The sequence below is a fragment of the Phocoena phocoena genome, chromosome 4 (assembly GCF_963924675.1).
Source record: "Phocoena phocoena chromosome 4, mPhoPho1.1, whole genome shotgun sequence".
NCBI classification, from domain to species: Eukaryota; Metazoa; Chordata; class Mammalia; order Artiodactyla; family Phocoenidae; genus Phocoena; species Phocoena phocoena.
In genome coordinates this window covers 12,679,748-12,687,424 of record NC_089222.1, presented here as the reverse complement: position 1 = coordinate 12,687,424, position 7,677 = coordinate 12,679,748, and the positions used below count along the sequence as shown (strand labels likewise).

The following is a 7,677-nucleotide window of genomic DNA, read 5'->3' as shown; positions in this document are numbered from 1 at the left end:
AGTGTCCATTGACAGATGAATGGATAAAGAAGATGTGGCACACATATACAATGGAATATTACTCAGCCATAAAAAGAAATGAAATTGAGTTATTTGTAGCGAGGTTGAAGGACCTAGAGTCTGTCATACAGAGTGAAGTCAGAAAGGGAAAAATAAATACCATACGCTAACACATATATATGGAATCTAAAAATAAAACAGGTTCTGAAGAACCTAGGGTCAGGAGAGGAATAGAGATGCAGATGTAGAGAATGGACTTAAGGACATGGGGAGGGGGAAGGGTACACTGGGACAAAGTGAGAGAGTCGCATGGACATATATACACTATGAAATGTAAAATAGATAGCTACTGGGAAGCAGCCGCATAGCACAGGGAGATCAGCTCAGTGCTTTGTGACCACCTAGAGGGGTGGGATAGGGAGGGGTGGGAGGGAGACGCAAGAGGGAAGAAATATGGCGGTATATGTATATGTATAGCTGATACACTTTGTTATGAAGCAGAAACTAACACACCATTGTAAAGCAATTATACTCCAATAAAGATGTTTAAAAAAAAAATAAAACCATCCTCTATGCATTCAGCATGCAATGGTTCCCACTCAGGCAGACATCTGCTCCATTTACCTTCAACAGCATTTCTAGCTCCAGATGGAGAAAATTAAGTGTCTACTATCAACTACGTGGGGAAAGGGAAGAGAAGACCAATAAAAGAATGTTTTGTTTGTACATACATGACTGAGAGGTAAGCAAAAGCTTCAAAATATTTGGATGAAAGACCCAATGCTAATGTACAAGGTTAATTTAACGCATTTTTTTCAGTTTGATTTCTAATATACTTTATCCTCTGAAGTCCAGAGATATGTTCCCTTTTAATTTTTTTTCCAGTCACTTAAGCAGGGTTACTTTAAGCACTGTATTTTTGGCTTTCTCACAAGACAGTCCTGCAATGTATCACATCTGGGCAACAGGAAGCTCCAGAAGACAAACAACTGGGGGACATGAAAAGATTCTTCTGTACACATCACAGTAGAATCCACACAGCATGTTTGACAGTTGAAAAAAACTAAAGGTTAGCCTTTAACCTATTGTATAAACATTAACATTTGCTTCCCGTATCCATTCACAAGTCTTATGACAGCTTGGATACATATAAAACTTCGTTGTAGACTATTTGAGGGAGGATGGGCCAAACACTTCAATGACAATTAATGTGTCATCAGGCTTGGAAAACAAACAATAAGATGCAGAATCACGGAGCATTCCTCCAGGGAGGGTTAAGGATTACAATACCGGAGCTCAGCAGAGCTCTGTACAATGCAACAAATGGGGCTGTTGGCCGTGATACTCCCATCACGGCCTAATTAAAAGACTAGCACACAATTAATTTGTAAGGTGTTTAAAATTTTGGAACTGAACAAAATCTCAGCTGTTGGGAAGTTTTCAACGAGTTTCCCATAAAGCCTGGTTCATACCTCAACTATGCCATTAACCATATTGCTTGTCATCCGCTTGATTGTTTATTTCCCTCACCGGGCTCTGAACACACAGAAGGTGGAGCCTCTGTCTGGGAAATGTTTGTAGTGTTGGGTACATTGAAGTCAACTAATAGATCTTTTCCTGTTTTGATCATTATATAAAAGATTGAACAAACTTCTAAATGATTCAATTCAAAGAGAAAAGAATATTTACTCAAAATCTTTCAACTTATGAGTGGCTTATAAACTCCATCACCCCAGCATTTCATGAGCTTAGACTCAGCAGAGAAACGGGAGTAACTACCCTATCTTTCTGAGGCATTTCATTCAGGAAGTATGCCTACAATCCATGAGGCAGATCAGGCCTCTCCAAAGACCTGGGTGTGTCAGGGCTCTCTGACACTCAGTGTTACCTGACCCCAGGAAACATAGAACAGGCAGGCCATCGTAGTGAATAAGGGCAAGATCCAACGGCCCTCTGCAATTGTCTAGGCTGGCATCATACACAGTCCTTCATTTCTTTTATATCCTTTAAGAAGAAGGTTTCTCCAGAAACTGCAGAGAAAGTGGAGGGTGGAGCAGTAAAAATTGCACAAAATTGACTTTGAATTTTCTGGTTCAAGTGTCAGCCCTGCTACATTCTTTGTTTTTGTTTTTTTTTCGGCTCAGCAGCCATGGCTCACGGGCCCAGCCGCTCTGCAGCATGTGGTATCCCCCCGGACCGGGGCACAAACCCGTGTCCCCTGCATCGGCAGGCGGACTCCCAACCACTGCACCACCAGGGAAGCCCCCCTGCTACATTCTTGTCTCATGGCTTCCTGTAGTCTTTTGAACTCTCTAAGGCTGAGTTCTTCTCAACATAAAATAGAGACCACTTGCCATCACCACTTGGCAGAGCTACGGTGAGGTTGGCGTAAGCTAATGGAAAAGGAAGAACTTTGTAAAAAGCCATAATATTTAAGAGGTTACCATCACCATTGTCAAGCAATAATGTATGGAACAAAATCCCCTAAATTTAGTCCTTTCTCATTGACAGAACCAAACCTCAGCATTTTTTTTATTCCAGGAGGGGTGCTTTGCTTGAATCAAGGGGCTGTGACTACATATTTGTTTCATTAAGCCTAGGAAATAACCATGCTATGATGAAAGTGAGATTTTGGATTATAGCAGACTTTTACAGCAATGAGAGAAGACTCCCTAAATCAAAGGAGTGGGGCACCAGGTGTGACAGCAAGCTTGTGGCAGTGTGGCATCTAGCTTTCCTAGATGAGAAAAGCTCTTTTAAACTAGCTGTCTTTGCTCTTTGAGCTAAATGTTTTCCTTTTGCCCCCAGGACTTCAGCTTAAAATCACTAAGTGCCATTAAACTGTCCTTTGTATCTTTTTTAAATATCTTAAATAGTTCACAATAAATTTTTTTAAGACAAACTGAAGAAAACCCACTAAGCACAGCAACACTAACCTATCCAGCCCTCAGAAAGATAAAGCTATTTCTTTACGGATTGTGGGATGCATTGGCTAGGCTACAGAACTTTCTAAAGTTTATTTAATTACAATCTGCAGATTCAGAATATTCACTTGCTCCTTCCCTCTTCCTAGAAATCTGCACACCATTCCTCAGCCCCAATACACGTGCACAGGTGCACACACATGCACGCAAACACACACACCTGGCAGTCTCTTATTCATCTTTCAAAACCCAGCTCAAATGTCACCTCCCTGACTCCAGCCTGCTGGCAAATCGCTCCCTCTTCTGTGCTCCCTCTCTGAACTTTGTCCATTTATTTCAATAAGTAACTGGGATTTGTTAAGACTGTGTCTTCATCACTTATATACACTCAGCACCTAGAACAGTTCTCATCTTGCCTCTTTCCTTTTTTTCTCCCTTCCTTCCCTCTTCCTCCCTTCCTTCATTTCTCCCAGTTCATGCACCTGTAGCCTGGGAACATAGCCCCAAACCATGGAGTCCTCATTAACTCCTCTCTCATATGCCCACCCCAAATCCAAACTGTCAGGAAATCCTCTCAGCTCTGCCTCTAAAGCTGCATATTCAGAAACTGATCCTCTCTCCAGCCCTACTGCAAACAGCCTGGGTTTAGCCTCTGTCATCTTTCTTTCTTGATTATTGCAACCTTCATGGGTGTCCCTGCTTTTAACCTTTCTCCCTGAAGTCAAATCTCAACACATATCCAGGGAAATCCTTTGAAAACCTAAGTCACCTCTGCTCAAATCCTTCCAATGGCTCCTTGGTTCACTCAGAGAGAATGTTCTATACACAGATTCAGAGGCACTCTTGGGTAGATTGGTGCCCCCTAGGCCTTTTTTTTTTTTTCTTTTTTTTTTTTTTGTGGTACACGGGCCTCTCACTGCTGTGGCCTCTCCCGTTGCGGAGCACAGGCTCTGGACGCACAGGCTCAGCAGCCATGGCTCACGGGCCCAGCCGCTCCGCGGCATGTGGGATCTTCCCGGACGGGGGCACGAACCCGCGTCCCCTGCATCGGCAGGCGGACTCTCAACCACTGAGCCGCCAGGGAAGCCCAAGGCCATTATTTTTTGATACATGGAGGACCAAGCCACCTGGATTCACTTTTACATTTTAGTGACAATTATATTTTTAACTCATTTGTATTAAAAATACAATCAGAACAAACAGCATAAAAGTAAACATTTGGCAAATTTTGTAGAATGAGTAAAACCAGATCATGGGCACAGTATTTGAAGGGGTCTTGGTGTAAGACCTCTGAGAACTCATGACTGAACAGGTCTGGGAATGCAACCCATGACCAAGGTGGGGACAGAGGTGGTGGGAACGGTGAATCTTTCAAAATGCACAGCCACAAAGACTCATTTAGATCGTGAATTGCTCAAACATAAGAAACAAGTTTAGGTTGGAGTATTTGGACAAAACATGATCTTTTTTAAGGAGTCATTGTGTCTTCAGGCTCAGGATATTTTAGGCCAACGTATCAGGTAGACAATATTCATCATTTCACTTCCTAATGGCTCTGTAATATGCCGTACCTGCTGTTTCTGCAAAACATGTGCACAGGGCCTCATCACTCTTGGCCAGTGGCAGAATAAACACATCCATAGACCTTTCAGTATCCATTCTTTCTTTTTTTTAATATATATTTATTTATTTATTTACTTATTTATTTATTTGGTTGCACCAGTTCTTAGTTGCGGCACGTGGGATCTTCGTTGCGGCATGTAAGCTCTTAGTTGAAGCATGTGGGATCTAGTTCTCTCACCAGGAATCGAACCCGTGCCCCCTGCATTGGAAGCATGGAGAGTCTTAGCCCCTGGACCACCGAGTAAGTCCCCTCAGTGCCCATTCTTATGAGTTAGAAACTACCAGACAGAGTTCTGTGATGGCCTGAGGGCTACACACTCAAGGGGCCAAAACAAAAAAAGAATCCTTCTCTATTTTGCATGCCCCGGGCTTGTTTCTTAGCCTCTGAAGATCCATACAAAAGAAAATAAAAATGTGATAGATTTTTCCCCTGTAGATCTTGTGGAATAATTCTCAGCCAATATTTAATTTTTTCACCCCACACCTAGTTGTCTTCACCATCCCTATGTTTATTCAGCGAATTTAAATGTAGACATAGCCCCAGTTATCTAAAAATTGCACACAAAATCTAATCCAAATCAATTTAATAAGAACTCTTCTTGAAGTGCTTTATAAAAATAAACATGTTCTTGAACTCTAGTAAATTATATGCATACTGAAGTATTTAGGGAGTAGTGTACTGATGTCTATAATTTACTTTAAAATGAATTTTAAAAAGATGGATTAGAGCTTCCCTGGTGGCGCAGTGGTTGAGAGTCAGCCTGCCAATGCAGGGGACACGGCTTCGTACCCCGGTCCGGGAAGATCCCACATGCCGCGGAGCGGCTGGGCCCTTGAGCCATGGCCGCTGAGCCTGCGCGTCCAGAGCCTGTGCTCCGCAACGGGAGAGGCCACAACAGTGAGAGGCCCGCGTACCGCAAAAATAATAATAAAAGTAATAAATAAATAAATAAAAAGATAGATTAATGGGTGGGTAGAGGGATGGATATGTGGTTAAATAACTATATTAAAATGTTAATGGTGAATCTCGGTGATAAGTATATATGTATTCTCTGCACCAGAGGCCTGTTAGTAATTTATATATTAAATGACACTATTTGAGTTTGACATGTAGAATCATTTTTAATTTCGTGGTAACTGACAGTCCTAATAGCCCAGCTAATTTGTAACTAACAATATTGCTGTGTAATAGGAAAAAATGGTGTTTGCGTTTGAATTTTTAAAATTTTGCTGTATGTTTGAAATTTTTCATAAAAACTAAATAATCACCATAAAAAAGAATGAAAACGCCATTTGCGGCAACATGGATGGACCTAGAGTTGATCATACTAAGTGAAGTAAGTCAGACACAGAAAGACAACTATCATATGATATCACTTATATGTGGAATCTTAAAAAAAAAAAAAGATACAAATGAACATATTTAAAAACAGAGAGGAAGGAATCAAACTCCCAAAATGGCGGCGGCATCGGAGGAGCGGATGGCTGAGGAAGGAGGCGGTGGCCACGGCGACTGCGGCTCCCCTTCCGCCATCGGCTCTACCCAGCGACTGCCCCCACCGCCCCCGCCCCAGCCCCTGCAGCCGGGGTCCCAGGCGCCCCCAGCCTCGGCGCTGGCTCCGGACCAGCTGCCTCAAAACAACATGCTCATGGCGCTGCCCATCGTAGCCATCGAAAACATCCCCAGCTTTATGTCCCAGGACGAAATTAGCCAGCTCCACCTGGTTTGTAAAAGAATGGACTTGGTCTGCCAGAGAATGTTGAATCAGGGATTTCTAAAAGTGGAGAGGTACCATAATCCATGTCAGAAACAAGTTAAAGCACAGCTCCCAAGGAGAGAGTCAGGAAGGAGAAACCATTCATTAGCTCCTCATGCAGACATCCTCAATGCTGTTGAAACAAAGCTGTTTCTCTTAAATGTGACTTTCATGAAGTATGTGGACTCCAATCTCTGTTGCTTCATCCCAGGAAAGGTGATTGATGAGATTTATCATGTGTTGAGATATGTCCATTCTACCAGAGCCCCTCAGCGAGCTCATGAAGTACTTCAAGAGTTAAGGGATATTTCCTCCATGGCAACAGAATACTTTGATGAAAAGATTGTTCCAGTTCTAAAGAGGAAATTACCAGGATCAGATGTATCTGGAAGGCTCATGGGCTCTCCTCCAGTTCCAGGACCTTCTGTAGCCCTGACAACAATGCAACTCTTCTCCAAGCAAAACCCTTCAAGACAAAAGAGGTTACCAAACTCCAGCAGCAGGTTAAGACAAAGGGTGCTGGGGTGACTGTTCTCAGGTGTGAAATTTCTGAGCTTCGCACCAAAGAGCAAGAACAGCAGAAACAGCTTCAAGACCAGGACCAGAAACTGCTAGAGCAGACCCAGATTGTAGGTGAAAAGTAGAGCAGACCCAGATCATAGGTGAACAGAACGCACGGTTGGCAGAGCTGGAAAGCAAACTGTGAGAAGTAATGGAAAGTGCAGTAGGAGACCCCTCAGGGTCCGGGCAGAATGAAGAGTCTCCTTGGAAATGAAAAAAGGCCGCAGAAGCCATAGACTCTTCTTAGGAAATCTAAACGTCTCCGAAATAGAAACCAGAATGTGCTTCTAGCTCCAGAGGAAGCCCTGACTTCGTAGCTTGAGCAGTTCTAAATATCAGGACACTGTGAGCAACATGGTGGCCCTTAGCTCTAGGCTTTCAGAACACAACGTAAACTTGAACTCTCATGGTTGGGACAGTCTTTTCCTGCTTCTCCTGGTTGAATTGATGCACAGAATCCTTTTATTTTGCAATAGATTTGTACTAACCAGACCTACCCTATCAGATTTTGAGAAGTTAATTTTATTTCTGCGCAGATAATGTTTAAAGCAAGTTTATTTGTTTCTGCATATATGCACATTACATAAGGATCTTAAACCAGTCTTGACAGACTAGAAGTTAAGTTTAATACATAAAATGTCCTGTTCACTTGAAAGAAAAGTCCCACTTTTTAAATGGACAGTATCTTGTTTTTTTAAAAGAAGTTGATTTTTGTTATAAGTGACCTTTGTCTGGAATGCCTGAAAAGTCGTAAATGCTTTTTGGTATTGAAGTAATGGGTAACTAAAATGGACTTCCATAGTATTGGCTGT

The 7,677-nt window shown here is 42.4% G+C and overlaps 1 pseudogene; it reads left to right on the top strand.

Annotated features, from left to right (window-relative positions):
- Positions 1–6,004: 6,004 nt before the first annotated feature.
- LOC136122630 (F-box only protein 28 pseudogene) lies at positions 6,005–7,182 on the top strand (annotated as a pseudogene).
- The last annotated feature ends 495 nt before the right edge of the window (positions 7,183–7,677 follow it).